General features: G+C 31.8%; 1 protein-coding gene across 5 annotated transcripts in view; it reads left to right on the top strand.

The window, feature by feature from the left end:
- Positions 1 to 26,578, top strand: part of LOC142333283 (very long chain fatty acid elongase AAEL008004-like) — a 379,873-nt gene that overhangs the window by 96,968 nt on the left and 256,327 nt on the right. For all 5 annotated transcript variants that reach the window (XM_075380301.1, XM_075380300.1, XM_075380305.1 and 2 more), the window contains exon 2: positions 25,169 to 25,200. The gene's annotated coding sequence lies outside the window, so the exon portion shown is untranslated. The remainder of the gene's footprint in view (positions 1 to 25,168; positions 25,201 to 26,578) is intronic.

Genomic DNA, 26,578 nt, shown 5'->3' with positions numbered 1-26,578 from the left:
AAAATAAAACTTTATAATAAAAATGAAAAGAATTGGAATAAAAAAAGCGTATACTTTTTACGATAATATTAGGCATAAACGCTATAAAAAAAAAAAAAAAAAAAAAAACACGCGTACATTGAACTTGTTACAACTTCGTGATTATGTAATATCTTGTAGCGGCTAAGGAAGTAAAACTTTGGATATCAAAAGGAATGAAATAATGAAAGAATCGAACGATAAAAATGCCATCTAATTTTACGTGCAAGTGAATATGTATCTGAAATGCGCGCACACACCCCTTCCCACCGACACACACACACACACACACACGCACACAAAAATATTCTTATATTAAAAAATACGGTTTTTGTCAAACGTAAAACAAATGATAACCGTTAAAAAATTTTTAAATATAATTAATTTAAAAAATAGAATTAAACATCGTAAAACAAGTATTTCAGAAACGAATATTAGCGTAGAAACTAATAAACCGACCAAATATAAATAAGAAAAGATAAACAAACGAAGAAAAATAAATAACATTATGTAATAACTTAAAAAAAAAAAAATAATAAAACGGTGATTGAGGTCGTTAAAAACAAATTAAAAAGCTTCTAACTCGGCTTTATTCGATTATGCTACCTGCACAGCACAACACAATAAAGGAAGATCGAAAGATAGATAGAGAGAAAGAGAGAGAACTGATGTAAATATACATTATTATTTATTAGTAGGTTTCAATGAAAATTATTATCCTCGTAGATATAACGAGATTATCGTTAGTATTCTACAAAGTCAAAATTAACAATTTCTTATTTCTTTTTTCATAAAAAAATGTTAGTTTTTCTTTTAAGTAATAAGTTGCTTATCGTAACTAAAAAAAGTATTTTTTTTTCAAAATTTTTTGAGGCTTTTGTGTCGAAACAGGTACTACATAAAAAATAGAGTAATTTTTTTTCCTAAAAAAAAAAATTACCGAAAGCCGTGATGTTATTGTACGATTCTATACAATTTCCGCCGGCATTAAGGCGCTTCTTTCGTGAGATCAAGTTCTGCATTTTAGCTGCGTAGAAATCTGCCGTAGATAAACGTCTTTATTGACGTCGTCAAAGTCGATGCTGCCCTGATCGCCGAGGTGCTGCTTTAAATGCAGAGACAAGCGGTAATCGTCGGACCCCAGATAGGACTATACGACCGGTTATAGATTTCTTCCCGGCCGATCGATGCGATGATCCGTGTTTGGTCGACCGTTATCGATTTTTGTCCTAGAGGCAAAAAATCAACAAGCAACGCCCCCGGTCTATCCAAAAACACAGTTTACATGATTTCTCGCGCATCATTGTTTGCTTGTACTTTACTTTCTCGGAAACGTTGAGCGTTTTCATTCCGTCGACTGTTCTTTCGATTCAGGTGTAATGCGAGACATGATTCGGTAACATGATTAACGCGGTGATGATTCGGCTTAAAAATGAATCGCCTTTATCGCTGCATCTCGTGACAAAAATTCAAAGCACCGACTAAACGGTTTTTCTGTGTAACCGCGTCAACATTTTTGGAACCCCGCGTGAGCGTAACCTTTTTTCCTGTTTAGCTTCCGGGAATCATCGTCGGGTATGTACGACTGTAAGCGGAAGCGTAGTCTTGTACAGTCTTGGTCCGTAAAACCAAAAACTTTTTTTTCTTACCTCCGGGATTACCCTCAGGTATTAACTTCAGAGGATGAGACGAATAACAATTTATGTAGCGTAAAAATGCCGTGCCCGACCGGGATTTTCCGGATGAAAGACCGAGACACGCTACCGTTCGCGCCACGAAGATCTGAGTACCATAACCATTTTTCCCCTGTTTAGCCTTCGGGAATCACCGTCGGGTATTACTACAGAGGTCGAATGAGGATGTTATGAATGTAAATAAAGCGTATTCTTTTACAGTCTCAGGTCAACCGTTTCTAAGATGTGCGGTGAATTGAAACCCGACTACCAAAGAACACCGGTATCCACGATCTAGTATTCAAATCCCTATAAAAGTAAGCGCCTTTCCTAGGATTTGAATGTTGGAACTCTCGACTTCGAAATCAGCTGATTTGCGAACACGTGTTCACCGCTAGACCGACCCGACGGGTCGCGTGAGCATAACTTCCGATAATTTGAGCGTACCAATTTCTTAGAGAACACTTGATGAAATTAAACGAAACTTAACTAGTTTTTTTATAGTAACGAAATCGTAAATCGTCTTATTCCTGCAGACTTTACCATTAATTCTCTGCACTAGGTTATCAGTAATGCGGACGGTCACCCGCAGCGTGTTCAATCCTGTTAACGTTTGTACGGCCCTTTCTTTAAATACCGTAAGCCTCTTTCTCATCTTTGTATCGGACACAGCGTTATCCTCGTACACTTTATTATTCTGGCGTTGAATTTCGGCCGCTTTCATGAACCTATCGCGCTTAAGAAACGAATTACAGCACGTTTTTCATAATCGGCGAACCGTCCGTAATCATAAGAATTTTAAGAACGTACAGAAAACTATAAACGGCCCACCGGGCTAGTCTAGCGGTTAACTCGTCATCGCAAATCAGCAAATCGGGTGTTAAAGGTTCAAATCCTAGTAAAGTTTTATACGGATTTGAATACTAGATCGTGGATACCGGTGTTCTTTGGCGGTTGGATTTCAATTAACCAGACAGACATCTCAGGAACGGTCCAACTGAAACCGTACAAGACTACACTTCATTTACATTCACATATACGTGTATCATCCTCATTCATCCTTTGAAGTAATAGTTTACGGCGATTCCCGGAGGCTAAACAGAAATAGAAAGATAAGAAAACGGTTAAAAAAGATTAGAATTCACAAAATGGTGTTTTGCAATAGACTTATCAAAACTGTACTTAAAATATCTGACATGGACAACACCTGAGTTCCTTGTACGACTATTAAATTACATTTACACTTTTTTTTTTAAATGAAAAGTACATAAAATTTTATTTTATTAAAAACTTCTGTTATTGAACTATTATTCATCGTAAAAAGTTTTTTTACGATGGGAGGTTAATTAATAAATCAGTAGATTTAATTTTTTTTAAATGTTAAAAAAGGAGGTGAAGTCGGATTTGATCCGATGTGCTTTCCCCTAAGACCCAAATATTTCATTAATTAAAATTTTTATTTGGTCGTAACTCTGAAACCGATAAAAATAACTACCGTTTCATTATATCGTTGAAAAGCTCTCGATGAGGTCTTATTACTGCAGTTAAGAAATAGTCCAAAATCCAAATTGTTTTGGAATTTGGGCTTTTTCGGACACTTAATTCAGTCGATTGCAATCAAAAGAGGAGATGCATAATTAGATGTTATAACAGTTGTAAATTTATAATTTCAATATCCTACGCCTAATTTTTTTTTAATTACGCGAGCTACATACATATTTACGTACAGACGTCACGCTGAAACTAGTCAAAATGAATTCAGGGAGGGTCAGAGTGGATATTTTCGTTGAAATATGAAAACCGAAATTTTTCACCGTCACAATACTTCCTTTACTTTGTACAAGGAAAATAGTATTATTTAAAAATAGTTTTAAGAAAACAAAAAAGAATTTATGTTTTTTTAATTGGCGATATTAGCAACTTAAAAATTGCATTCGTTTATATAATTTAATTAATTTTGTTTGAAAATCGAAGAAAATTACTGCAGTATAATTTAAAAAAATGACTTTTAGTTTTCAAATAAAGAATATGCAGATGTAATTTTTTCATGAATATTTTCATGGAAATTGCAGCACCACTTATTTTTGTTTTACACAATTATTTGAAATACAGTTTTTGGGGTCTGTTTTATTCAATTTACAGGTGAAAATCCATCAAATTTATCTTTCATTTAACTTCCAATAGCTTAATTTTATTATCCCGTTTTAGCAGAGATCTATTTTTATTTGTAGAACATTTATTGAAATTCCATCCTTTTATCAAACAGGTGGATTTTTTTTTATACTGGAATGTCGTTGTTTTTAAAAGGAATGTCTTTTGTCATTAAATTATGCAAGATTTGCGCAAAACGATAATTTTGCAGATTGTATAATAGTTTTTTGCACAATTACTCGTATATCATGTTTAAGTACGGATATATTTATACATGAAAGTTGTTTGACCGTGATGTATCATTCAAATATTTAACGGTGAACTTACGATTGAAAAAAAACGACATATCGTTATGTAAATATGGGATATCGGAATGCTTTTAAATTTAAAAAATAAATTAACGAATAATAAAAGTACAATTCTTTTAATAAAATATTCGAGGTCTTTTTAGACAATTACCCTGTTTAAAAATCCCGATTATATTTAAAAAATTAATTAAAGAGTCGAGGAAAAAGTTATTCGTATTTTAATGCAAAGTAGAACAAGATTTTTGTTAACATTTCAAACGAATTTTATTAAATCAAATATGTACCGTTTTGATCGCCACATTTTGCCTTTATTGAGGTGAAATCATAATACCATCGCTGTAGAAACTTTTGCGATTTCGTTTGAAAAACAGGTAGTAAATGATTTTTATAGTTTTGTTTTCGAACAAAATATTTTTGTTCGAACCGTCACCTAATTATCCACATTATCTCACGTTTATTTGTAGCTATACTTTGTTCAGCAAGTATCAACCGACATTGTAAAACGTGAAGATATGTTAAAATTTTCCGGAAGTCGATACCCATTATGAAATCTACCTAAAAAATCCACTAGCACGCCAGGGTTGGCACTGCGGGATCGACAGTGCTGTCTCTCCCTCGTAGCCGCGCGTGCGGCTTCCTATGTGCGCATGCGCGTAATAACCAAAAACCACGACGCTGGAACTGTGAAGCGCACAGTTCCATAGAAAGATATTTGCATCTATTTCGTAAACTGGCGGTTGAGTTCTGACATTAAGCTTAAGGAGGATTATATATTGTACATGTATACAGAAAGATATTAGAAAAAAGGAATCGTTATATTAAATGTTATCGATAATACCGAGCGGATATAGGGGGTGCTGCAGTTCCACAATGTCTATACGCGAGCCGCCACTGTTGGTTTTTATAAGTGTATATTATTGTAAAAAAAATCTTTTGCAGGTCTGCGCGAGAAGACAGACAGACTTTTCTTTATTTTCTTTTGTTCCACCTGCCCCGCTAAAACTTTTTCGACCTTAAATTATGCGTAATTCCAGAACCGCTTGACTGATCTTAATAAAATTTTAACACGTTCAACTTCACATATACTACTATAGCGATACTAAATTTCAATAAAATTTATATAGTACTTTTGGAAATTTTTGAGTAACAATATTTGATTTATTTGCCTATAAATATATAAGGAAATCGCAATTTAAGTGAATGATATTTTCGTATTCCTTATTCTTCAAAAAGTAAAGACAATTTTATTTCTGCCTTCTCTACATCCACATGCGATCGAAAAGAATATTATCGTACTTCTTCGAAAATTTGGTAATAATTGCAGACAGTTTTTTGATAGCTCTCTATATGAGAAATAATCTTTCAAAAATGTTTGACAAGTTTTTAAACCGAAAGGAAATAAATCGAAAGAACAAAAAAAAACATGTATTTAAATTTTATGAAGGGAGAGTTAATTTTTTTGAAAATCTTTTTTATATTATTTACATCCGCATGGTATAAAAATATTTTTTTTTTATTGTTTTGTTTTTTTTTAATTCTTTGAAGAAAATCGAAAACGGTTTTATCATGATACTCCCGCCTATATAGAAATATTTACGTCAAATTTGAAAGGAATCGGAAAGGAAAGGAATCCTGAGATGTATAAGCCCAAAAACAGTGTGACACGCACATATGTACATGCATATGCTTCCTTGTACGAAGTAAAGGAAGTACTGTGATCGCGAAAAATTTCGGTTTCCATGTTTTAACGGAAATATCCATTTTGACCATCCGTGAATCTATTTTTACTAGTTTCGGCGTGACGGCTGTACGTACGTACGTACGGGTTTCGCATAACTCAGAAACGATTAGTCGTAGCATATTGAAATGTTGGATTTAGGACTGTCGTTACTTCTAGTTGTGCACCTACCTTCCCTTTTGATTGCAATCGACTTGACCAAAAAAGCCCAAAATTCCAATCATTAGGATTTCGGACTTTTCCTTAACCGCACTAATAAGCCCTCATCGAGAGCTTTTCAACGATCAATCATAAGCGGTACTTATTTTCACGGGTTCCAGAGTTATAGTCAAATAAAATTTTAATTAATGAAATATTTGGTTCTTACAAAAGGTACGATGATATGGGAGTTTTGGCAGAGGGTAAGTACATGATGAATAAAATGTTGAGAAGAATAAATTAAATCTGCGAGGAGTTTGGGATGAAGATAAATACAAAGAAGACAAAAAGAAAATCAACCGAAAGGGCAACAATTAGGATCGGGGGAAATAAAGTTGAGCAAGTGACATCTTTCAAGTACCTGGAGTGCATCATTAAGGAAGATATGAAGTGCGATGAGGAAGTTCGCTAGGGCAAAGGAAGCATTCAGCAAAATGAGTAGAGTCCTACGTAGCAAATTAGATCTGCAACCGAGGAAAAAACTTGCGAAATGTTTTGTGCGGTGTGTGGCCCTTTATGGGGCAGACACATGGACTATTAAGAAGTTGGAGGAGAGAAGATTGGATCCCTTTGAAGTGTGGGTTTGGAAGAGAACGGAAGAGATCAGCTGCACGGAGAGATTTCTGAATAAGGAGGTGCTTCGTAGAGTAGGAGAAGTAGGTTATTGAAGAAAATGCAGTCGGTCGAGACATTGGATGAGGTGTGACTCATCCAATGCCGTTGGTGACGGCATTGGAAGGATTTGTAACGGGGACGAAAGCAAGCGGTCGGAAACGAATGAAAATGATAGACAATATAAAAAGGGAAGAAAGGAAGTTACTGTAAAATGAAACGGATGGCACAGAAGCAAGCAGAATTGAGGGCGGCCATGTGAAAACCTGCCTTTGGGTTTAACATTTATTATTATTACAAAGGAAAGGCACATCGATTTGAATTCATCTCCTTTCTTTTTTTTAATTTAAATATATATTGATTTATTAATAATTATTAATCTCTGATTGTAAAAAAAGTTTTTCAATAAATAATAATCCAATAATTACAGTAAAAAAAATCAGAAGTTATTAGTGAAATAAAATTTTATGCGCTTTTAAAAATGTTTATATGTAATTTAATAGGCGTACAAGGAAGTCATGTGTAGTCCACATCATATTTTTATTTTTTCTAGAGATACTGCAACTTAAAATTAACGGTTAGCAGAAATTCGATACCCCATTTTCGACATGATTCCCATAATTTTCTCTTTAGTATTGATATTCTAATTATATTCTCCGTAAAATAAAATTATTTTCGTAACGCTTTGTAGTAGGATAATACGTAATCGTTTCAAAATATTTAAAAACTAATGATATTATTAATTAATAATATGTATCCTGTGATCATAAAAATAAACACCTGTTTTTCCACAAAAAAAGTTGTATATTTAAAAAAAAGAAGGAATAAAATTATGCTTAGTCGCTAGCAGTTAATTTTGATATGACGTAAATAGATTATGATTACTGTTGTACACACACACACAAACACAAACACGCACACACACACACACACACACACACACACACACAAATATATTAGTTTTTATTATATTTCCAGTATGTAAACAGTGTACACATTTACACACTGTGTAGTTTTGTTCTTTAATGACAACCTGACTGGATATATCATCTTGAAATCAACGCAAAAACGTAAACCAAAAGCTTTCCTGGCTTTTTAAAACAACTTCTTTGTGGTCGTCCTTGTCGCGAATGACGTCAAATATAACCAGTCGGAGTCGTAAAGAATCCTTGTTTAAATATTTTTCATCTCTTTGCAATTAATTTCTTTTTTATATTTACGATTGTTGCTACCTGACAAAGAGATTTAATCGCAAATATAAATTATTGTAGTTCTTAACTTAATATGCCTTGTTATTATTTTAATAACATTTTTAAAATTACCTGCTGTTGTTAATTTTCTTGTACTTAATAGATCCATATAACAACTTTATTCTTCCTTAAATATTATAATTTGTTTTTCCTCGTAAATTTTTTTGTATTGTAGTTTATTACAAATAATTATTACTAATTTAATGATGATAAAAAAACAAGCAAGTTTAATTTAGTTACCTTTTAAAAACACCATTACAAAGGATGGTAATGTACGATTCTTTGAATCCTTGATGTAATTCCTTGTACGAAGTAAAGGAAGTATTGTGATCGTGAAAAATGTCGGTTTTCAGATTTCAACGATAATAAAAATTTTGATCATCCTTGAATTCATTTTGACTTGATTCGTCATGACGTCTGTATATCGTACTCGTACTCAAAAACTCAAAAACGATTAGCCGTAGGATGGTGAAATTTTTGATTTATAACACCTAGTTGTGCACCTCTTCTTTTAATTGCGTTCGACTGGATCAAAAGTGTCCAAAAAAGCCCAAAATCCAAGGACTTTTTGTTAACTGCAGTAGTAAGCTCTCATCGAGAGCTTTTCTACGATAAATAGCGGTACTTATTTTCATCGGTTCCAGGGTTATATAGTCAAATAAAATTTTTATTTATGAAATATTCGGATCTTACAAGGGGAAGGCACATCGGTTCGAATCGGACTTCATTTCTTTCTTTTTTTAACTTGTTTTTAATTTAAATTTATTGATTTAATTTTATTAATAATTTATTTAAGAATTAATTAAATATATTCAAGAAAATATAAATATAAATAATGAAATAAAATTATTAAATAAATTACACTTATTAACGTCTGATTATAAACAAATTGTTACAATAAATAACAATTTAATAATACCGATAAAAAAAATATATATGATAAAATATCAGAAGTTATTAATGAAATAACATTTTATGTACTTTTAAAAATGTATATATGTAATTTAATAGGCGTACAAGGAAATCATGAAGTGTCCGCATCAAATTTTTCTTGGTTTAAAGGGAAATATATAGCGATCGATAAATATTTGCGTATCTGGATTTTTAAAAACGTCGGCTTTTCACGATTCCCGTAGCTTAAAAATTTCGTTAATTAGTTTGGTTTTAATATTTTAATTTTTTTTTAATATAGTTTAATATCGCCAAAAATAGATACCTAAGATACAGAAACGTCAACGTTCAAACTTACACCATCATACCGAATCGCGCTTCTAATTTACCCCCTGTCAAATTTTTTCGGCCTTAAATCGAGAGTTGAAGAGCGACTCGATCAATCGTCATCAAATTTTCATATGCGAAACTTCAGATACACCGCTACAGCTTATCAAAATTTCAATGAAATTGATCGAGAAATTTTGGACATTTAGTTAACCACAAAGTTGTATACATAGATCTGTATACTATGTATACATATATATATATATATATATGTTAATGGTATTTTCGTACTATTCATGCCTAAAAACGTAAAGAAAATTCTTTTTCATCTCCCACTCCCACCAAATGGGATCATAACAGCATTACTGTATGATCCTAATACGAGTACCGTACATTTCTTTGAAATGTTAAAAATAAATTGGTATCGGAAAACACTATTTTTTTTTTTTTTTTTTTGGTTTCGTTATTTTGTCAGTAAATATTTAAAATTTGTAGAGAATCTAATTCTAAGAAAATGAATATAAGTAACATCGACTAAACGCGACGAAGATTTTACGTATTTTGACATTTTTACTTTCATTAAAAGAAAACGGTTAAAACGTAAACCAAAACAAAAATTGTTTATCGCGCTTTCTTGGGGTACGAACGAGTTGATAAGATTGCCAACAGAGCGTCAACAAATACACTCCGATGTGAATCGACGTGTGAGAATGACTTCTTAAAGGAAGCGTGTCGAACTACGTACTCGATCGAATAAGTTGTGGATTTTGAGTCGTCCCACGGCCTTACATGGCATCCGTGACATCGTCTTCGAAAAACCTTTTATCCCAAACAACAGAAGAGAGACCGTATGTCATCCTAACGTGGGCCGAGGATCGGATACAAAAGGCTAATCTACGTCCATCAATCTGGCTTTGATCTCGATGTAACGGTCTGAAAATCACTTAGTCCTACATCGCCTGATGTTCGGGATTGTTTGTCGTCGATTTAACCCGGGTTCAGATGTGAAGGAATCGTTTAACCGAAAGAAATATATCAAAATTTTGTCGGGATGAAGAACTCATTTTAGCCGATTTGCTTTCGTGAATTCTGTTACGGAGCTTTGTGTGCGTAGTAAAACGGTCTAGCGATGACGCTCCTGTTTCGATATTTGTTATCCAGCGTCTGATGTTTATCGCCTGATTACTTATGAACACACACACGAATACAAACATACGAATAATTTAAAAAAAAAATAATAATTTAATAATTAAAAAAAAAAAAATTATTTCGATAGCGCAATATTTTGTTAATTTTTTTATCGTGTTCAGCCACCGTTACTTTATAAATTTTCTCCCAAATAAATTTTCTACGGAACTGTATTAGTGTACTGCAAATTTAATAAAAAAATCTGATGTGAACACCATTTGACTTCTTTATCCGCCTATTAAATTACGTATACACATTTCTTTTTTAAAATGAAAAGTACATCAAATTTTATTTCATTAATAACTTTTGATATTTTTTTTTTGTTGTTGTAATTATTGAATTATTATTTATCGTAAAATCTGTTTTACAATTACAGGTTAATAATTATTAATAAATCAATATATTTAAATTTAAAAAAAGGAGATATAGTCCGATAATTTGAACCGATGCGCTTTAAACTTATAAGATCAAAAAAGTTTTATTTGGCTATAACTCTGGAACCGATGAACATAAGTACCGCTTATAATATATCGTTGAAAAGCTCTCGGTAAAGATTTATTACTGCAGTCAAGAAAAAGGCTAAAATCCAAATCTTTTGGGGATTTTTGGGGTTTTTTGAACACTTTTGCTTCAGTCGATTGAAATCAAAAGGGGAAGTGTATAACTATATGTTACAACAGTCCTAAATCCAAAATTTCAACATCTTAACGGCTAATCGTTATCGAGTTATTCCGGCTAAATACATACGTACGTACAGACGTCATGCCGAAACTAGTCAAAATGGATATAGGGGTGGTGGTATTTGGCTATAATTATGGAAGCGATAAAAATAAGTACCGCTTATGATATATCGTTGAAAAGCTCTCGATGAGGGTTTATTACTGCACTCAAGAAAAAGTCCAAAATTATTTGGGATTTTGAGCTTTCTTGGACGCTTTTGGTTCAGTCGACTGCGATCAAAAGGGGAGGTGCAAAATTAGATTTTATGACGGTCCTAAATTCCTAAATCCAAAATTTCAGTATCCTGCGATTAATCGTTTTTGAGTTATGCGAGATACGTACGTAGACGTCACGCCGAAACTAGTCAAAATGGATTCAGGGATGGTCAAAATGGATATTTCTGTTGAAATCTGGAAACCGAAATTTTTCGCGATCGTAATAATTCGTTTACTCCCTACAAGGAACTAAAAATTATACATTAAACATTAATAAAAATTTGTTTTGTGGAATATTTTTTCTTTTTAATTCATTAATTCACCACGAATGCTTAAAAGAAGATTGTACCTTTGAATGTGAAAATGTACATTTGTAGCCTATGAATAATTCTTTATTAGGTTATTAGTTACAGAAAAAAATTATTCGATTTTCTATCTATTTTTCGCCCGTTGCGCTTCAATAAAGAACCGGTTTTCAAAAGTTTTTTATTTTCTGTATTTAGATTAATTTTCTCAGAATCAATCTCTCTACAAGTTTTGTTACTAAATTTTCCGCATTTAACAAAGCTATTGTACTACAAACCTAAAAAAAATTTGCGTATCGTCGAATTTTGTGTTTTACGTCCGATATCGTAAAACTTATTAGTTACAATTCTGGGACCTGTATTTTCCTATTTCCCGGCTCAAATAACACGAGAAACCGCTAACTTTACTCCTTAATTCCGATGCCGAAAATTTCAGTACGGCTTTTTATTATTGCAAGAGCTGAAATCCGGGCGAAATCTTTCGCTAGCCGTAACTCGAAAACAAAGCGTTTCAAAACTTAACGTTTATACGAACCTTTTTCATTATTTTCACCGGTAGAACGCGTCCTGAAAGTTTCTTCGTGGTTAATTCTGTATAACGGGACAATAATTTGAATCGATTTTTTTAAACTGAAAAAAAAAAATATTTTCCTCCTCGCAGTTACGAAAAAGTAAAACTCCGATGTTTGTTACGCTTTTATAATTTTGTAATTATTCTGTATAAATAAATGTAATTATTTATTTTTTCAAAGTTTTACTTTATGAGAAATACAGGTTTGAAATTACGATGTACCTATAACGTGAAAAAGTAGTTTTTAAGATTTGCGTCCAAGATTAGCTAGTTATTTTTTGTCATATCCTGGTATTTCATACGCGTATAATACTTAGCCGATTTTTTAAATTTATTTCTTGTTTTAGTGTCGAGCAATAACATCCGAACAGGTTTCGACTGAAATTTATAGCAAAAATATTATTTATTTCTATTAAACGTAAGTGAATCCGACATACGGTTTTTGTAATCGTCCGTTTAAAACCGGGAGGTCTGATTGTTTCTTATAGAAGAAAATTAATTTATTAGTCGTTTGAATTTTAAAATCTTCATTGTTATATTAAGCGGTCAACCGCTTAGCGGATTTCTTTGAAAAAAAAAAAAAAATAAATAATAGAAAAAATGTAATTCCACAATTTGAATCGTCAATCTTTTTTTCGTAAAATGTATTTTAAACAAAGTTAGTGTTTCGTTTTATATTTTATTTTTATTTCTGAATCGGCGTGAAAATAGAAAAAAAAGCTAGGTTTTACTGGATTTTCGGAAAAATAAAAAACAAAACATATGAGGATCAAAACATCTTAGCCGTTATTCAGCCGAGTAAAAATATGAAAAAACGATTTTTAAAGATGTTATTTTTAACTCTACGTCGAATAATAAATTATACCTTAGCTGTCCTGCTTCAGCACTATAACTACGAAGGGAAAATACGCCAAAGTGGCCAAAGTTTTGGGTATCAAATTTTCTTGCAAATTTCAATATTTCAAGACCCCGTAAATCCATAATACACAAAAACAAAAAAATTATAGAAATTTCTGGAAGACACGTACGGGTGTTGGCTTAAGAAAGCCACCTGTTGTAACGGGTACCGTGATTCGACTTCCAGAGAATTTCTACATATCTTCGCGTTTCACAAATCCCTAGACCCCAAAACCACCGTCAGCTCAAAAGTTTATATATACATTTAAATATCTATTTATATTCCACAATTTATATTTCACTTTCTTGTGGACACGATCGCTGCCGTAATTTTGCGCCAATCACTTTCAAATCGTTCCTTAAAAATAACTTATCTCAAAATTTAAGTCGAGTCGGTTAACGGCCAAAATCGGATCATGCGTTTGGAAATGGGGGGGGGGGGTCCTTTTTAGAAAAAAATAAAATATCTGTAACTTTCTTATTAAATAAAATACCCGGTTCGTTTAAAGTTCCTAATATTCTTCGGATAAAGGCCTAAAACTTAAGTTTTTTTTATATCACCGACCGTCGGCCCAGGAGGTTGACAAAATGTGGTTTCGAAGACAAAAAAAAATCATATCTCCCGTAATAGGCGCAGTATCGAATCGGTTCAAAGCGGTCGTTAGTCCTCTAAACATTACCTAAAACTTTTGTCTAAAACAATTTTTTATACGATCAACCCTTACGGTAAGGGTTGACCGAAACGTTTGTGGAATCGTAAGAAGACGGGGCTTGTCGTACGCTAAACAGGTTGAACGTTTTTTCACATGCGACCGTTGTCGTATCGAGTAAATTTGAAGTTTTAATTTTAAGGTGGAAATCTTTTTATCCCCTACTTAGCACCGGTGAAATCTACCTCCTCCCCTTCCGACGTGCTGAAAGGGATTTTTTTTAATGAACATCTCAATATAAATTCTTCGAAAACGGTTCAAAGCTCGATTTAATGGTTTTTATAGAAATATAACTTATATTAACCGGTACGAAGAATTAACTGAAAAATTTAACAAAAGTGGTAAACCGAGTTTCGTTTACAAACAATAGAGAAAAATTGGAGACGGTAACGAGTACGTAAAAAATATTTTTAAAATCGTTACTTTAAGTCGGATGCGGAACTTTTTAGAAAATCGACCTCTTTCTTTAGAAACGTTAAAGATAAAACTAAACCGGTTATATTTATACGTAGATTAATTTACAGACAATCATTACAATTTAGGTTAATTAAAATGAATAAACAGAAATATTTATATTATACCGAAGTAGTACATAGCCGATTATAAATATAGAAAATCACATAAATCGGTTGTAACCCTATATCGCCTGGAAATTCGTTACAAAATGGATTTATTAGAAAAAAGAGTTTTAAAGATATACGTAATAAACAGGAATAACTAATTAGACAGTTAGGTAACTTATTTTTTCATCGGTAATAAGAAACTTCATTCTATAGTAGACGGATCTATATTACCTTTTTAATTTTATATAAATTTATTAAAAGTACTTTCGTAATAAAAAACAACGAAGAAAAATATCTGACGGCCTTTTAAATATTAAATTAAAAAATTAAACGTAAATAAATTAATTAATAGGCTTTTAGATTTTAAATAAATACATTACAAGTTTTTTAATGAATGTTTTTAATCGTACGCACATTTAAAACCATTCCCTTAATTTTCGTTGATGGGCGGAGATATTTCTTTTCGATTAAAGGTTCGTAGCATTTCTTATATTGCCCCGGTAAAATTTTTATCTACCCGATTTATTTAACGTTCATCCGTTAGGTTGTGATGATCGTTCTGATTTGAATGTTTCCATCGGTTTAAGTTGACTTTACGTTTTCTTTTCGAATCGGCTAAACGGATAACAGTTATTGTTTTTCCTCCCCCTTGTTCTAAACGGATCGTTAAAAATATTCACGGTTTTAAGCGTTCGAACGGAATTCTCGGCAATAGGCGATGAAGTCAAACAACTTTCTTTTTTCTTTCTTTTTCTTGTTTAGCCTCCGGTATGTACGATTAATCGAGACCCAACCGCTAAAGAACACCGGTATCAACGATCTAAGTATTCAAATCCGTGTAACCAGGACTTAAACGCTGGAACTCTCGACTTTCAAATCGGCTGATTTTCAAATCGGCGCGTTAACCGCTAGACCGACCCGGTGGGTTAAAGTCAAAGAACTACGTTTACGGTTCTAAACGTGACCAACCTAACATTGACATGAAAACGGGGTAAAATAATAAAATATGCGTGAAAACATTATATTTCGTTTCTGTTACATTAGTAATAAAGAATACTTTCCAAAAATTCCTCGAATTTTGTTAGATTTTTTTTTTCTTTCGATGAACCGCGGGACTCGATATGTCATTTTATTCATGTTTTTATGTACTTTTATAAATCGCGCCGCTAGATAGCAGTATTTGATAGTACTAGGTAGCGTACAAAAACTTGATATTGCATTTGAAATAATAAAATTTAAAAGAAAATATACTATAACTTGTTTTAGTAGTAAATGCTCTTATGTAAATGAAAGTACTGAAGATGAAACAACTTTTTTAATTCCCATCACTTCGATAAAAAAATAAAAATAAAAGTATTACTTTACAAGATATTATACTAGTTTTATTAAAAATGGAATAAATAAAACAGAAATAAATTCGATTTTACCAATAGAATTTAAGGATAAAAATCGTGGGTTACACTTGCAAATTAAGTGCAATATTACATCACGAATCTTGGATTCGTGAAGGTCATTCATTATACTAGTTTTATTAAGAAAGGAAAAATACGGTATGAAGTGAATTATATGACTATCGACGAAAATAATTGGCCGACAAATTCAAATAAATTTTAATAATAAATCCATAAGATAGGATCAGTAATTTATAAAAAAAATAAAATAATAATCTAACAAAACGCTTAAACATTATTTATTATCTATTATTGTACATCTATTGGTTATTACATATATTTAACGTGTATTAGTTTTTTTTTAACAAAATTCTAAATTAATAACAGATTTTGATAATAGAAATACAGTGTCTTACCTTTTTTTGATATCAGTATCGTTTTGTTACAAACAGTTTTATTTATATTACACAAGTTTTTGTTTTTTGAGCGGAAGAATGATATTTGCGAGACACTTACCGTACCGTTTACAATTTAATTGTATTTTTTTAAATTTATTTTACTAATTTTATTTAACAGAGTTCTTAATTTATATCCGGTATCTACTATAAATATTTGCTTTGTAATGTCAATATAATCGACAGGTGGATCTCGTCTTCTAATGCGACGATCGTTGTAACCGAAATAGAAAACTTAATTATTTATTTCTCTGTCGCCAATTAATATTTATATATCGAGTAATCATTACATCTTTTACATATTCACACCGCGTGCTTATAATGGAGTCTTATTTAAAATCGCCGTCGTGCACGAAATGTCAAAAGAAATTTTCTCGTATTAATGCGAGTGTTAAAATTCTAAACAAATTCAATACCTTCTCTTAAAATTATCTTTCTTCCGGTCGACGAGAAAGAATTTTTATACTCGTGCGGAAATCTAGGGTTTTTTGGATCCTAGATTTCTTGATGTTTTTTCCTATAAAAAAAGTCATTTTAAGGAGTTTGTAAACGGAACGGAAGTGTTTGTAAAGCGACAAACCGTTGATGTTTCACGTAATACGTGCATTTGTAGAATCGTGTACTGAAAAACGACTGAAATTTAAAGATATTCCCGTTTAAAATATATCGTATCTTGACGTTCCCGAAAATAATCACAGAAAATTTTCTAGATACGGAATTCGGGTGTTAGATCATTTTTTGATATCTTAAGTATGAATCGGGTATAGAAAAATTTAAATAAATAAGTAGATTTATCGATATGTTTATGAATTTGCGATCTTTACTAAAATACAATTCTCATAAAACAATGTAACGATGTCAATCTATCGTACTGGACAACAGAACTGTTTTCTTGTCACTCGATAACACAATACTTTGATTTACAAGAAAAATCGTACAAAATTAAGAAATTATTTGTATACAAATAAAATATTTTGTCATTCGGAGGTCTTGGATTTGAATCCCGGTCAGGCATTGCATTTTTCATACCTACAAATTTTTATTACCGTAGGAAAAAACATACAAAGTAGTCGATGCCTCTTCATCTCAAAAAAAAGAAGATTTTCTTTTTCGATCGATTTTTAAATAATACAAAATAAAGATTTTAAAAATCCTTTCAAAGTTTGTATTAATAAGTACTTTCTTTCATTTTTCTCTTTAGCCTACTGGAATTACCGTTCAGGTATTACTTCAAAGAATGATATATATAAATGTAAATGAAGTGTAGTCTCGTATAGTCTCAGTTCGACCGTTCTTAAGATGTGTGGTTAATTGAAACCCAACCGCCAATGAACACCGGTATCCACGATCTAGTATTTAAATCTATATAAACGTAACTGCCTTTACTAGTACTTAACGCTGGAACTCTCGACTTCTTTATTTTTTACCTTCTTTGTTGTGATTTATTTTGTAGTTATTTTTACTTCCTTATTGTGATCGTGAAAAATTTGGTTTTCAAATTTCAACGGCAATATTTATTTTGACCATCCCTGAATCCATTTTGACTAGTTTTGGCGTGACGTCTGGACGTACGTACGTATATATCTAGCATAACTCATAAACGATTAGTCGTAGGATGTTGAAATTTTGGATTTAGGATTGTTGTAATATTTAGTTGTGAATCTCCTCTTTTGTATGCAATCGACTGAACCAAAAGTATTTTGGACACTTTTGCCAAAAATCCTGAAAGATTTGGATTTTGGACTTTTTCTTAACTGCAGTAATAAGCCCTCATTAAGAGCTTTTCAACGATATATTTTCATATATATGTGGTATTCATTTTCATTAGTTCTAGAGTTGTAGCCAAATAAAACTTTAATTAATGAAATACTTTGATCTTACAAGGGGAAGGCGCATCGGTTCGAATCAGACTTATCTCCTTTTTTTTTTAATTTAAATATTTTGATTTATTTATAATTATTAATCTTTGATTGTAAACATTTTTTTCGACTCATAATAATTCAATAATAATAAAAAAAAATTTGGAAAAATATCAGAAGTTGTTAATGAAATAAAATTTTATGTACTTTTCATTTTAAAACAGCGAATAATGTAATTTAATAGGTAATTTAATAGGATTAAAAGAAGTCGCGTGGCGTCCACATCAGATTTTTTATATTTAGTATTGTGTAATTATTTATATTTAAAATAATGAATTGTGTATTTGATGATGTCCCTATGATCATCATGTGCTTTTATCGCAGTTTACCTTGGTCCAACCAACCAAATGTTGAGGCCGTTCCTTTTTATTTTTATCCGTATAATACCGTATCTATACATTTATGATGTGATCTAAGAATATATAATGTATTATTATACTCCGATCAGAATTATAAAAAAGTTGTCCCCAAAGTAACGCAGGATTTAAATTTTACTTATTTGTAATTTACGTTTTATATTTTAGTTGTTTTATATTTGTAATTCTGCGTTATTCATGCGTAAATCAGCTACGTTGTGAGATAAATCGGAAGAGTAATAGCTTCGATTACGTATGGAAAATAATATCCGGTAATCGTTCCATCGTCTTATTTCGAGTAAATCGTGGAATATTTTGACAAAATTTGCAATCGTACACAGTCCTTCCAACAGGAAAGATGACTCGTGCGAAATAAAATACAAAACGTTTATTTTTAGTTTATATGATTTTTTTTCAAATTAGGCTCCTTTTGAGTCGATACACAACTGGAAGCGTTGGAAAAATCGTTCGAAACAATTCTGATATTCATTCTTGAAATTGCCTATAGTACTATGGTCGTAGCCCACTGGATATGTGAAATAGTATCGAAACGATGAAAATACTCGAGTTACTGAAAACATCGTGTTTCATTATCCGTTACGGTAGAAGACATGACGTCTGGGTTCGTAGCGGCCGATCTTTTTCATGTCTCTGCAGTGTTCCATTCTGCAATCTGGAGAGCGGAGAGAAAATGATACGTAAAAATTTAACGACCCAAAATCGCGGTTGAGTTCGTTATGCGTAAAATCTGACCGCGGGGGGCTTATTCGAAAAAACAAAATATCGCTATAACTTTCTTATTAAGGAAAATATCAAATTCGTTTAAGGTTCCTACTGTTCTTTGAATACCGGCCTAAAACTTATCTAAGTACAGGTTTTGGATGTCACCAGATCGGTGGAAAAAAAGGAGTTTCGAACAGTCATGGAGTCTTGACTACTTTATCGTTTTAATTTTTTTATTTTATTTTATTCTCCTGACGATGATCTAAGACAAACACATTTATTTGCTGGTAAGGTGGATTTCCAGTGTAACAGTATTGTTTATTACTTCATTGCAAATGAAAACTGACGGGGGCGTAATTTAATGAACCGTAATAAGCCTTTTATTTTATAAATATTTTTAGCGAAACGAAATTCTGTTGTCCGTAGTTGATAGAATTGGATATTGTATTTTTTTTTCTTTAAGAAATAATGACTTATTTTCAACAAAAATTTCATATTTATCGATCGAATTTTCATCGACCGCTATAAGTCGATTATAGTTCGTTATTTAATAATATAATATAATATATATATATATATATATATATATATATATATATATATATATATATATAACGTGTTTTTGGCCGAGCAAAACTAGTCTTTTATATATGTATTTTTTTTAGTTCACGTTTTCATACATCATTACTATAAGCAGTTCATTTCAATCGAGTCTTTAAAGATTCGTTTGTTACCCTTTTCGTACAATCATCATCATCATCAGTCCATGAAACCGTTATTTCTTTTATTATAATGAAACGTTTAAAATACTCGTAATATTTGCCGCTACTGGAGATGACAGTCATTGTATATTACGTTTTATTATTAAACATCTATTTAGCTGTTATTACTGTACGTAACGTTAAGTAAATTATTTTAATTATCGTTCACAATTTTTATATTAAAATACTATTTTTTTGTAAATTTTATTTACCTATTTTGATATCTACTTTATAGCTTTTTTTATTAAAAATCTGGAAACACAGTCGTAGGACTTTTACGTCACGCGGTTTTTTTCTGATGCACGGCTTACACACACACACACACACAAATTAATTAAAAATATTTTTCATTTTATTTAAATACAATATTTTTACCGCTGTTATATTAACTCGCTGTTGGACTATGTATATGAGATTCACGGTACAGAACCTTTCGGTCGAATTTTGAACCGCTTCCGCTTATCCATTCGCTCTGAAATTTTGCATACCGGTTTGTTCCTAAGTTGCTAAGTGAAAAAATGTCCCTTGAACTTACGAAACCTCGTTTACATGCGTATTTCCTTAGTGAAAGATGACCTACCCTGTTTCGGTAAGTTTGGATCTAAAATTCGCACGCGTTTGAAATACATAATTTTACCAAAACGTAGCGATTAACCTACTACAACAACCGACTGGAGCTAAACGATAACGTTCTATTAGTTTTATAAACAAGTAAGATAGACAATAGGGGTGCTAATAAAAATTCTATACAGTAGCGATCGTCGTTTTGGGAAAATTTAGTACTTTTTAACCGGATCCGGACGAAAATCGCAAATATCTCGAAAACGGTCGGTCCTAGCGTTCTGAAAAATGTTTTCGACCCCCTCGATAACACCTCTCCCAGCGGTACCTGTCTGATGATAATATTTTCAAATGCCCGGGGGCGCCGTTTGGAAATCGGTGATGGGGTGCCGCAGTAATATCTCGGCAACCGCTCGTCGGATTTTCACGATTTAAACGGCGTATCTATCAGAACGTCGAGCGCTAACCGTTTAACTCATCCGGTTTCACTCTTGATCGACCGGATCTTAGTTATCGGGAAATTAAATCGTTTAGCCCGATGTTTTGATTCCATTCTCCCAAGTAAAACGTACCGATACGATTTTTCGCTAAATTCGGTCAAACCTGTGCGCTAGCGCAGTTATAAAGTATAAACTTACGAAGACTAAAAAGTAGAAAATAAAAAATATATGTAAAAAAAAAACTTTTTAAAAGCCATTGTTATATTAAATGTACTAAAAAGTAGAGAATAAAACATACGAAAAAATGTTAAAACACGACTTAAACGCACTAAAAGGTAGATAATAATTTTAGGACGGTATCAGAATGGATTTGACAACAAGCTTTGACGGTGTAATGTATGATTATGCAAGAGTCATAACATCAAATTAAAAATGTGATGGTTTTGCCGGTTTTTTCATATACGTGATGAATGACGTAAAGAGAGGGCGGTGCAAACACGCGTAAGAAAAAATTTGCAAAAACATCACATTTTTAATTTGAAGTTACGACTTTCGCATAATCTTACATTACACCATCAAAGCTTGTCAAATCCATTTTGAGATACCCGTCCTAAAGTTATTTTTTACCTTTAAGTGCGTTTAATTTAGGAGTAGTTTTAAACTTTTTTTACTTATTTTTTATTATCGGAGAGATTTATTCTTGATGTAATATGAAAATGAAATTATTATTCCATTTTTAGCTCGTCTTTTAAAGTACTTGTTCGGATAGTTTTTTCAAATAATTTATACTTTAATTCAATAATTTCCAATTAATAACATTTTACCGCTTTATTTGTAATTTTTCATTAGATAAATAAAAATGTATTTTAAAATTAAATAGTTTTTTATTTTCAAAATTTGTTTACGGGGTGGGGAGTGGGGATTATCGTGAAAAACCCGATCTCCATTCTCTTCAGAGGTATTTTAGAGAAAACTTTATTCAAGCGGATTTGTCATCTACAACTATATGCAATTAATCCAATATTTTTTTTAATTTATCCAATATTTATCGATCCCTCATATTTAAAATTGAAATATTTTTGTCCTGTCCCCCTTCGGTTTAAATATCTTTCTAAAATTCTTAGTAATTTTTTTTTTTAATTATAGACCGAGGCCGTAAAATGCCGATTGTAAAATGCAAAAAATGTTTTTTCAAATTTTTTCTCTTCAGCCTTCATCGAAGGCGTGTTAAAATTTAGATTTAGTGATTTTGTTAAACTTAACCTAAATAAGAATATTTATATAAAAGCTTTTTAAATTTATTTCGCATATTTAAACGATTTTTTTTTTGCGTTTTGTTTCCAACTTTTGTGATATTTATTATTAATAGCCGGCAAAGTTATACTAGTTTTTTTTTTTTTAACGGGGCCACAAATTTTCTATGAAATTAAGATCTAGGTTTTGTGGTTCCTAATCATTGAGCCGTTCTGAAATGAAAAAGAGGGGGTACACATTACAAGCCTTCCTCCGGTTTACGTAAAGAATAAAATGAAAGTCGATACTATTATTAATACGTATATATAACATATATAAATTAATTAATTATATCGTATACGTAGATTTCATCAGAAAGCTATCTATTGTAACGGGTACCGTGATTCGACTTCCGGAAAATTTCGACATATCTGTGCGTTTCACATCCCCCAGACCGCTTAACCACCGTCAGTTCAAAAGTTTATATATATATATCGCATCGCTTTCTTGTGGACACGATAACAGCCGTAATTTTGCGCCAATCACTTTCAAATTGTTACGTAAAATATAACGACCCAAAATCTCGGTCGAGTTCGTTAACGGGAAAAATCGGCTCGTGGGTTGGAAATGGAAAGGCTTTTTCGAAAAAAAAAACAAAATATCGCTATAACTTTCTTATTTAGTAAAATATCGAATTCGTTTAAAGTTCCTAAATAGATAGGAAGATAGCGTGACAGATTTTTCTTTTCGGTATATTCAAACAAGGTAGGGCGTCTTCTCAACATCACTGTTGTTACATTTATACGTGTTTTTAAATAAAACTTCCCGAAAACATTGTATTTCTTTTATCAATACGAAGAGATAAACCTAGAATCCCCCGCTAATCCTTAAATAGGTGTGTTGTCAAACAGTTGAGGAAAAATCATAAGGAAGTCTTAATAAATTTAGCGATAGGTTGTAGTCGAATGAGAAAACGCGGAAAGTAATGTTTGATACGAGCTCGTACAATCCGAGTTCTCCTACCCCTATTTTACCCCGGTAAAATCTATCTCCGCCTTCCGGCGTGCCGAAAGGAATTTTTTTTAACTAATTTATTCATTTTTAATAATAATAGTAAAATAAATAACCGTTAATTAATGGTAATTTCTGAATGAAAATTTCGTAATTTAACAAATTAAATAACAATAGTAATAAATGTCGTTAAATTTGTGTTGTTATTTTTGTGAAATTTATTAAAAATGATTGCTTTAAAATGGAAATGAATATATTTTATTGGAAAACGTGTTTTGAATATATTAATTTTCGATCGATGTTTGTTGTTTATTATTTTAATTTTTTTCTATTATCGTAATTTCTCTTTATTATAGATAAATATGACGCGTTTTGAAATTCGTTTTAGTTTAAAACTACATTTTATTTATTATTATTTTACGAAAGCTATTATATAAGTACTATAAACGGTTTTCCATGAAACCGATCGTGAATAAAAAGTTACAACGGCTGGGCGTTTTGGTTAAGGTTGTCTTAGCCAAAATTTTAATTTTTTTTTAACGCTGTTTAAAATCATTTATTACAGCCTACCCTTTACAGACCCACCGGGTCCGTCTAGTTACGAACCCGTCATCGCAAATCAGCCGATTTCTATGTCGAGAGTTCTAAGGTTCACATCCTGGTAAAGGTTTATATGGATGTGAACACTATATCGTGGATACCGGTGTTCTTTGGTGATTAGGTTTCAATTAACCGTACATCTCAGAAACGGTCGACCTGAGACTTTAGAAGACTACACTTCATTTACATATCATCCTCATTCGTCCTCTGAAGTAATACTTTACGTCGGTTCCGAAGGCTAAACAGAAACAGGAAAAGTCTACTAAAGAAACGTAGGCTTATCTTAAATTGTTTATCAGGGACGTTACATCGGGGGACAAAATTTAAAAATTACGCTATTTTCAAATTTTATCGATCGTATTCGAAAAACGATAAAAAATAAATATTTTTGCCCGGTTTGAATTTTTCGAAATATTTATCGTTCTCGACATGTAAACGAAAAATATGCATATAAAAGAATGAATGCGTCGCGGCTAGCACTTAAATGCGTTACACGCATGAACATTATTTAAACAGCACATCTTTTCATTAAGAAAAAGAAAAGAAAAAAATTATTCCTGTATCATATTGAATGTTAAAGTTATGGAAAAACAAAGAAAAGCGTTAAATAAAATAATTATTAAAAAACAAGTAAGCCTGGGTGATCGTGCAGGGGCTGTGTACATACCACACGGTTTAGATCCGGCCCGTAACCCACGGAGTCGGTCTAGCGGTGAACGCGTCTTCCCAAATCAGCTGATTTGAAAGTCGAGTGTTCTAGCGTTCAGGTCCTAGTAAAGTCAGTTATTTTTTCCCCCGGATTTGAATCCTAGACCGCGGATACCGGTTTCATTTTAACACGCTTCTCGGGAACGCTCGAACCGAGACTGTACAAGACTACATACACTTCATTTACATTCATACATATCATCCTCTGAGGTATTATCTGAACGGTAATTCCCGGAGGCTTAACAGGAAAAAAGAAAGATCCGGCCCGTGCATGATATGAGGGGGAGGTTTTTTATCGAGTGGGAGCCCCGCCCTGCCCTCTGTGCGGGCCTGACGGTGACTGGCAGAGCTTTCTCGTTCCCTTCCGGGAAAAAAAAACGGGTGCCTGTATAGTCTATAAGAGAGGGTAACTTTAAACAGGCACCCTAACACAACATAAAATGTAGAAGCAATATTAAATTTTACATCGTCTACTGTAACTGCTGTATTCTGAAAAAAATACCTGTAAGAAAAGAAAGAATACCTTATTTAACCGTTTTTTGTCGTTTTTGTAATTCTTCTAGATAGATGCGTAGAGTTAATAGTAATAGTTCAGTGTTTTGTATCTTAATAGGTTTTTTATTTAAATAAATGAAATAATAGTCATGTTAATACCCATGTTTTTTTTTTTTTCAGATTTATTACAATAGAAAAGGTGCTATTTACAGGTAAGATTCTTTTATTTAATCTTTGTTGCGGCAGATTAATATTTACATTACTCTTATTAGGATTCATTACGCTGTTTTTTATTTCATTCTTAATAGAACTTTCATAATTATTAAATTAATTGTTATGTTTATTTATTGTAACAATTATATAGCGTTTTAAAAATTAAATATAGTTTTCACTTGTAACTAAAGTTTTGTTTTAGTTATATTAATATACCGCCAGATAGCGCTTCGTTGCAGTTATAGTGTAATAGTTAAAGGAAATTACACAAACCTGCAGTCCTTGTAATTTTCCTGTAGATTCGCTGGATATTTTTATTTTGTATTTCTTTCATTTCCTGTACTACCGTATAATTTAATTTATCCTTTTTTTTAAATTTATATTTTCAACATACTTTCCTAATAAAGTTATTTCTTTACGAAAAATATTTCAAGTTTTATTAATATTAAGTACATATTCACAAATTATCGGGGATAAGAAAAAATCTGTTTTTTTTTTAAACAAAAAAAATAAATTACGAAGAAAATTGTTTTAAAATCTGCTTGCATCAATTTTTTATCGCTTTCTTTAAATTTATTGCCCCAAACGAAAAATATTGATGCAGCAGGAGGATGAAACTCCTTACCGATGGAATCTCCCACCCCCCTCGAAATCGACCTTACAGAAAAACAAATAAAACGTGTAAGAAAAGATATTTAAAATTTTTTTATATAGACTTATTTTTTGTAAGATAAAAAAAAGTTACATGATAGTGTTAACTGTAAAGAGTGTATCGAAAAAAAAATATTTATTGATTATGCTAGTGATTCCCAAACTGTGCGCCGCGACCTCTTCACAAGGGCGCCGCGAAATATTGTAAAAGCTTCATAATTAATTCAACCGAGACATTTATAATTATTAATTTAATTTTAATAAAGTAAAAAAAAAGAATGAAGATAGACGACTTTTATTTATTCTTATCTCTTATTTACCAGTAGTCATACTTTTACTTAGGGTAGGGCGCCGTGGAAAAGTTTTAATTGAAAATGGGCGCCGCGACTGGTAAACGTTTGGGAACCGCTGGATTATACATGAACTAACTAAAAAAATTCTATGAAAAAATCGTGACTTTCCCTTCGTTTTTCTTTTTAACCGTCGTTTTGTAGGTTTTTCAATTTTATATCTGAAAATCGGCGTGAGGAATCGGTGTAATATTCGTTACACCAAAATTTTCCAATAAATACAGAGTGATTTTTTAGTCCTGTTACCCGATTTTAAATTTAATTTAAGAAAGGGAAATTTAGGCCGAATAAAAACATTTATTTGCTACTTACAAAAGAGATTTAATAAAAAGCTATTATATGCTAAAAATGCCCACCCCTTGCGGTTATACGCGCA

The sequence above is a fragment of the Lycorma delicatula genome, chromosome 12 (assembly GCF_047948215.1).
Source record: "Lycorma delicatula isolate Av1 chromosome 12, ASM4794821v1, whole genome shotgun sequence".
In the NCBI taxonomy this organism is placed as follows: Eukaryota; Metazoa; Arthropoda; class Insecta; order Hemiptera; family Fulgoridae; genus Lycorma; species Lycorma delicatula.
The sequence above is the reverse complement of the archived record's forward strand: the minus strand, read 5'-3'. Positions and strand labels throughout refer to the sequence as shown.